Source organism: Triticum aestivum, chromosome 5A (assembly GCF_018294505.1).
Source record: "Triticum aestivum cultivar Chinese Spring chromosome 5A, IWGSC CS RefSeq v2.1, whole genome shotgun sequence".
Lineage (NCBI taxonomy): Eukaryota > Viridiplantae > Streptophyta > Magnoliopsida > Poales > Poaceae > Triticum > Triticum aestivum.
This window is the reverse complement of record NC_057806.1, coordinates 444,909,189-444,917,178: the sequence shown is the minus strand read 5'-3', so window position 1 is coordinate 444,917,178 and position 7,990 is coordinate 444,909,189.

Here is a 7,990-nt window from a genome sequence, read left to right as displayed (position 1 = left end):
TCTGTGTTCTACTCGTGCATATCATCTACGCATAGACCTGGCTCATGATGCCACTGTTGGGAATCATTGCATGGAAAACAAAAAAATCTACGCACACACAATGATATATCCATGGAGATGCATAACAATGAGGGGGATAGTGTGTCTACGTACCCTCGTAGACCGTGATCAGAAGCGTTTCTCAACGCGGTTGATGTAGTCGAACTTCTTCGCGCTTCAACCGATCAAGTACCGAACGCACGACACCTCCGCGTTCTGCACACATTTAGCTCGGTGACGTCCCTCGCCTTCTTGATCCAGCAAACGTCGAGGTAGTAGATGAGTTCCGTCAGCACGACGGCGTGGTGATGGTAATGGTGAAGTGATCCTCGCAGGGCTTCGCCTAAGCACTACAAAGATATGACCGTGAGAGTAAACGGTGGAGGGGGGGCGCACACGGCTAATAATTGTTCGGGGTGTGCTAGCACTACAAAAAAAATACACATCCGTGATGATACGTGTTTGTCATAGTAGGTCGCATTTTCTTTCATGCATGTACATCCATGACAAATTTATGACAGAATCAAGATAGTCATACCTGTGCTGTCGTATAAGTGTTCCATGACATTGCCAAAATTATCATCACGGAAGTGTCCACTTCCATGACGATAAATCGCGCGTCACAGAAGTGCTTTCTTCAAGGGTGACCGACATGTGGCATCCACCGTAATGGAACGCCGTTAAGCTATCGGGTCCGATTTTGGATCCGATAACCCGTTAACAGCCACGACCAATGCCGATTTTCCACGTGTAAAATTCTCATTGGCTGACGGATCACGCGTCAGCTCCACGTTGGCACATGTGTCACTCATCCAACGGTCGAGATGGGCCTATGATATGTTGACATGTGGATCGGCCCAAAAGTGGCCCACAAAGATTAAATGGGCCGGCCCAACCGAAGGCCCATAAGATTTAGCGTACCATAATGGGCCGGCCCAGCTAAAGGCCCACAAAATTTAGCGGACCATAATGGGCTGGCCCAGCTAAATGCCCACAAGATTTTGCGGACCACAATGGGCCGGCCCAGCTAAAGGCCCACAAGATTCTGCCGACCATAATGGGCCGGCCAGCTAAAGGCCCAACATTCTCTGTCAAATCGGCCCGTCAACGGCCTGTCCTAAACTTGTCATCAACGTGGCCCATGGTCACTTCTGGCCCGTTAACAGTCCGCTAAGTAATTGGGCCGAATTACGTCCCGGTGTATTTCCGACATGTTAAAGGTCCGACTTCATTTGGGCCCATTTACAGGCCATCAAAAATTTCGGCCCATAAACGACCGTGAAGGATTTGGGTCATATTCGGCCATGTCTGACATTCGACCTGTTAGAGGCCCACTATAGCTTTGGGTCACTTTCGGTCTGTTGTCATTTTCGGCCTGTTAACGCCGGACGTAAACCATGGGCCATATGTGGCCCAACATCATATCAGGCCCATTAACGGCCCATATAAAAATGACGATAATCTAGCCCGACCGAAGTTCCGGCCTGTTAAAGGCCCGTGTATTAGGTCGGCGCATTTACGGCCCGTCTGAATTTCGGCCTGTTAAAGTCCAGTGGGTTATTTGGTGCAATCAGGGCCCAATCTCACTTTCGGTCTATTAAAGGCCCATGTATTTTATGGGCTCGAGATATTTACACCTGTAAACGGCCTATTTTTACCGAGGGCCCAAATTATGTTTAGGCCTGTTAAAGGCCCACTATGGGCACAGGCCTACCAGAAAAATATGAAAGCTTATGCTGATTTAGGCCCAGATATTTTTAGTGGGCTACATGCCAATTTCGGCCCGTACTCGTTTTTAGCCCAATTGGAATGGGCCCGACGAATGTTGGCATGTTGGGCTCCTACGAAGCTTTCGGACGAATACATTACTAAGATAAACCTACACTATACAAAAATAGCATCGTAATTACTGCAGCCTGAGGCAGCATCATAAATGTTGTATCACAACAAAATAAATTCCAACCATACAACAAAAGGCCAGTTGGCATAAAGTTTACAGTCCTTCCAGATAAAAGCACCATCAGATGTATAGAAGCACAGATCATTTGACCTGAGTGCTAATGTTTCAGGCTGTAGAATCTGATGGAGCAGCACGATCTCCACCTTTTTTCCGCCATTGCTCTTGAACAATGAAGCGAATGTCTGACAGTCTGGTTTCAAAACCATTCATATCTTGACGACATTTCTCAACCACTATTCTTGTTTCCGAAACAACATCCATTAGGGATTGGACTTGTGTCTGGAGCACAGGTATATCACTCTGTCTAGCAGGAAGATTTTGTTCAGTAGGCGATTTGGACGAGGTTACCTTGACAACCAACCCAGAATTACGCAGGAAGGTGTTTTTTGCACTGTTAGTGGAGATATACCGACGCACTGCAGCAAGAGGTGACATTGTGCCTGTAGTAGCCTCATCACCTTCAGGTGGTTGTGGATGTTCAATCATTTGTTCCATAGCTTCCTGAAAGTTTGAACTTGTAGATTAGTGTACCAGATAAGTTACTAATGAGACAAAAACAAACAAAGTAGGTTAAACATTTATACATAACTTATTTTGGTGAACTACTGTAATACATTAGCATGTATTGTAGTGCCAACTACATAATAAAATCACTTTCGGAACATATGTCCATGTAGCATGCCTACTGTATTGTCTATTTCCTCACATTCGTTGACATCTAAGGATAAAGAGACATGGTTTAAAGTAGGATGAACATAGTATGACATCATTCATATCATGGGAAAACAGATATAAAACAAACAGGCTATTTTATCATTGTGTGCGCACATGAACATAACAACTAGATTACAGATCAAGACCAAAAGAATATCCTTCATCTCTTTTAAACCATGTAAGGTGAAACGATACGTTAAGACAACTATGAATAAAAGTGAACAGAGTAACTGACATTGGCTGCAAACCAAGTAGTTAATGAACACATCACAGTACCAATCAGTTCAAGGCAGGAGGAGTAAGGACTTACAACAGCGGCTTGGACTGGTGTGCCCATGCCCTTCATCTTGCTGGTGTGGCAATCCTTGAAGATTTGCACTGCATTCGGTTCAGGTTCTTTTTGGTCCACACGAGATTTACTTTGTATTTCGAACAACTCAATATAGATACGATAATATGGCACAAAAAAAGAAGGAAGTAGCAACTATTTACAAGAGCCTCGCAGTGTGCAATATAGCTACGAGATCATGTGGTCTGTTGGAATTTCACTTTAGAACGGTTGGTTTTGTTCTTCAAATAGTTAGCCTAGAAGAAGATACACTTGTAAGGCACATACATAAATACAAGTTCAATATGTGGTCTGATCAAATACATATAGCCTACCTGATACTTTGGATCAGACCAGTGTTTAACGAGGGCTGTCCAGTCTTCATCTGTAATATATTCCACTGGAGATGTTTGGGCGATTTCATTGTTAGCCTTGCCTTCAAAGTGAGATTTTCTAAGGTGGTACCGATACTGTCGCAGAGCAGACTGAAAAACATGAGTGCATGCTTGTCTAGTTGCATCATCTTTCAGATCCAACTTGAACCTCATCTGTTGAAAAAAGAATGTGAGTCTTATTAGGAGGAAGCTAGAAAGTATGGGACAGAGCAAGACAATATTACTAATTGCGATGAATAACATTACTTACGGATAAATGGTCAAGGAAGGTGTTAAACTGGGTATTGTCTTTCTCATTCCTGTACTGGATCCACGTTGGGAGGATACGTGCATGACACCTAACGGCAACGGCTGCCTCTGATACTAACTTGGCTGACTCTGTAGCATCACGTGGCCTTTTTAAACCTGCCTCAAAATGGATCTCCATTCTTCCTCCTTTAGATTTTGTTAATCTGTCAAGCATTATCCCTGATGTCTGTTTCCGCTTGCGCCGTGGTGCTAGTTCAACAACGAATATGGAAAGTGTTAGTGTACATCAAACTATGAGAGTACATATAAAGGAGCATGCAACTGCAACTTGACTCGGTCAGGTATCGTCTTGGTGTTGATGCTCATGAGGTTCATATGATCTTGCCAAGTCCTGTTGTGTCAGCAGTGCTTCGGAAGTAGTGTTAGGTGTGAAGGCAGCTTGGGAACTGGCCAGTTCCGGAGCAAACGAACGAGTAACTGGTTGAGATGCTGGTACAGTTGAAGTGGATGCTGCAGCTGGTGGAGCAGGTGATACTGTGTTTGTAGATTTAGCTGGTGGACTTGGACCTTCTACTGCACTATAAGTACCAGCAGAATCTCAACGGCAGAACCTTTTCCGTTTCACCTGACGAGTAACAGCACTCCCTACTATATTATTTTCTTTGCTCTTTTTTGACTTTGCCATGTCAAGTTGTACCCACAACACAAAAGAATAAAATCACTCTTCAGAACTCATTGATGCATGATACAGACAAGCAATACTTTGATGTAAGATAACCGTATGAGGATGGAATATGTAAGAAAAACAGGACAGCATGACATATTCACAGCTACGATGTGCAAACTAAGCAGAAGGATTTTCAAGAAAATAGAAGTAATGCAAGCTAGACACCATATGAAAGATGCAACCAATATTACTCTGCCAAGTTAAAAGTGTCTTGTCATAAGTGGCAATTCGAAAAATTAGAACCAGTACAACGTAGAAATCAATGCAAGATGCAACCACTATCAAACTGCCATGTTAAAAGCATCCAATCATGAGTGACTGATGCGGGATACACAATAGCAGTACTTTGATGTAAGAACATGGTATGATAGATAGATGCAATGTATTCTAGACACAGAAAGCCATGTCATATGCACATGTATAACGTATAAACTCAGCAAGTGCAATTTAATCAAAATAGAAGAAATACAGGCTAGACAACATATGCAACATGAAACCAATTATCACACTGTCAACTTAGAGCAAGCACCTGCGATGGTGGAGTACGGGAGATGAACTCATCATGTAGACTTGGGACTTCAACTTCATTAGCAGTAGCAGTGGCAAATCTAGAGAGTCTCTGTTTGCGTCGGTGCGGAGGACCACCAACATCCCCTAACTTACTCTTTTCCTTCATATTTTCTGATATTGCCTTATGAAGTCAAAACCACAAGAAGATGAATAAAATTAGCTCTGCATAACTGGTTGATGCATGATACAGACGAACACTACTTTGATGTAAGGCAAGCGCAGGATAGGAGGATGGAATATATACAAAAAAGACAGCGTTTCATATTCACACGTACGATAGGAGGATGGAATATGTATGAAAAAACAGTAAGCGGAAGGCATTTCAACAAAATTAGAAGAAATGAAAGCTAGGCACCATATGAACATGCAACCAATATCACTCTATCAGGTAAAAAGTGTCTCGTCGTAAGTGCCATTTCAAGAAATTAGAAGCAGTACAAGCTAGAAGACAATGCAAGATGCAACCTACATCACAGTCCCAAGTTAAATGTGTCTTATGGGTAAGTGATCGTTGCAGGTATAAGTTGTAAGCTACGCAGATGCAATTCAACATAATCAGAAGCAATACAAACTAGACATCATACGGAAAACGCAACCACGTATAACAGTTCCAAGTAAGAGCAAGCACCTGTGATGGTGGAGTAGGGGAGATGTGCTCATCATGTACACGTATGTTCTAGAAACAGGAACACGTGTCATATTCACAGGCATTATGTGTAAAGTAAGCAGATGCAATTCAAGTTAGAAGCAATACAAGCTAGACATCATACGCAACATGCAACCACATATAATAGTGTCAAGTTAGAGCAAGCACCTGTGATGGTGGAGTAGGGGAGATGTGCTCATCATCTACACAGCTACGTTGACTGTCCAGCCTTGTGTTGTCTTGCGAATCTTGTTGGGAGGATGGCGGAGTAGAATCTGTAGAGACCCCCCTGTTTGAGTTGCTCCGAAGGACCACCATCATCCACTGCCGGACTAATTTCCTTCAGCTGTAATGATTTTGCATTGTGAAGTCAAACCGATAAGAAAAAAGAATAAAATTCGCTCTTCAGAACTCATTCATGCATGATACTGACGAACACTACTCGGATGAAAGGCAAACACATGATGCGAGGATGGAATATGTATGAAAAACAGGATGGTGTGACATATTCACACCTATGATGTGGTAACTAAGCAGAAGGCATTTCAACAAATTAGAAGCACTGCAAGCTAGACACCATATGAAAGATGCAACCAATATCACTCTGCCAAGTTCAAACTGTATGGCGTTTCAACAAATTAGAAGCAGTACATGCTAGAAATCATATGCAAGACACAACCAATATCACAGTGGCGACTTAAAGGTGCCTTATCATAAGATATAGTATGTACCAAAAACAGGAAAGCGTGTCATATTCACATGTATCATGTGTAAGCTAAGCAGATGCAGTTTACACTAATTAGGAGCAATACGAGCTAGACACCATATGCAACATGCAACCAGATATCACACTGCCAAGTTAGAGCAAGCACCTTGGATGGTGGAGTAGGGGAGCGGAGACTTGGACCTTGTAATGCACTATCAGTACAAGGAGAATCGGTACAGATGCTCCGTTTACGTTGCTGCAGAGGACCACCATCATCACCTTCCTTACTCTTTTCCTTCCTCTTTCTTGATTTTGCCTTGTCAAGTCAAACCCACAAGAAAAAGGAATAAAATTTTCTCTTCAGAACTCATTGATGCATGATACTGACGAACACTACTTTCATGTAAGACGAACACTACATATCACACTGCCAAGTAAGAGCAAGCACCTGCGATGGTGGTGTGGGGGAATTGCGGTGATCAACTAGAGAGCTACGTTGACTATCTTCATTTAGCCTTGCTGTTTCTTGAGAATCATGCGGGGAGGATGACACTGCACTCTTTAAACGAGTATGGCGTCTCACAGAAACCCACCCGGGTGACTGTCTCATCATAAGTGATTGACGAGGGATACAAAAGAGCATTAGTTTGATGTACGAACATGGTTAATAGACATATGTAGTATGTATCAAAAATAGGAAGGCATGTCATTATCAAAGGTATAATGTGTAAAGTAAGCAGATGCAATTTAACCAAATTGGAAGCAATACAAGCTAGACACCATATGCAACATGCAACCACATTTGACAGCGCGAAGTTAAAGCAAGCACCTGGGATGGTTGTGTGTGGCAATTGAGATTATCAACTACAGAGCTACGTTTACTGTCTCCAACTACTGACACTGCACCCGTTAGAGCGCTGTAATGCTTAGTGCTTATCTTCGAATTACACTGGAGCGACTTCTGTCTTTTCTTTTCTGCATTCATCAACACTGCGTCAGAGTCTGAAATACCCATGCATAAAAAAAAATAGTGTGAGTATGGGTGAAGTGTGTGCACAATTAGTACAGTGTAAAGGTAGCAGATAGCAGGTCGATGAGAAATAAATGACGGGAGACATATGATAGCTCTACAACATGCATGGCACACTAAATTACTACAGGATTCTATGAAAATAACAGTCGACTGAAAGCAAATAGGTCAGTCCATTTTTTCTGCACCGTCCGATGTACAAAGAACGGGAAGATCGCCTTCATCTACCTCCAGCGAGTCAGTGTTGATGATCTCCCTCGAAACGCCAGCGACCACTGGCCCAGTATTCCTCCCTGCTTGCGCCCTCCCCTCGACCTCACTGCACCGCCGTGCTTGGCACTGCCCACCGGCCATCCATTCAAGCCCCGCCGACCTCCAGATCGAGCGCAAGCAGCTCCTGCACCCCACACCCCTATGATAGACACCGATGCGCCGCTTCCCCGGGGAATAGGCGGACTAGGTGCTCCGTGCGCCTAAGCGGGTGCTGCTTCTTTTAATTGCGGTTCGAATGACCTTGAATTGAAATCCAGGCGGGCTACTGACCTCTAGCAAAGGTGAAATAGTAAAAGGGAGGAAACCTTGTGCATTTAGTATCACAAAGAAGATGCAGTAAGAAGCGCTCAACT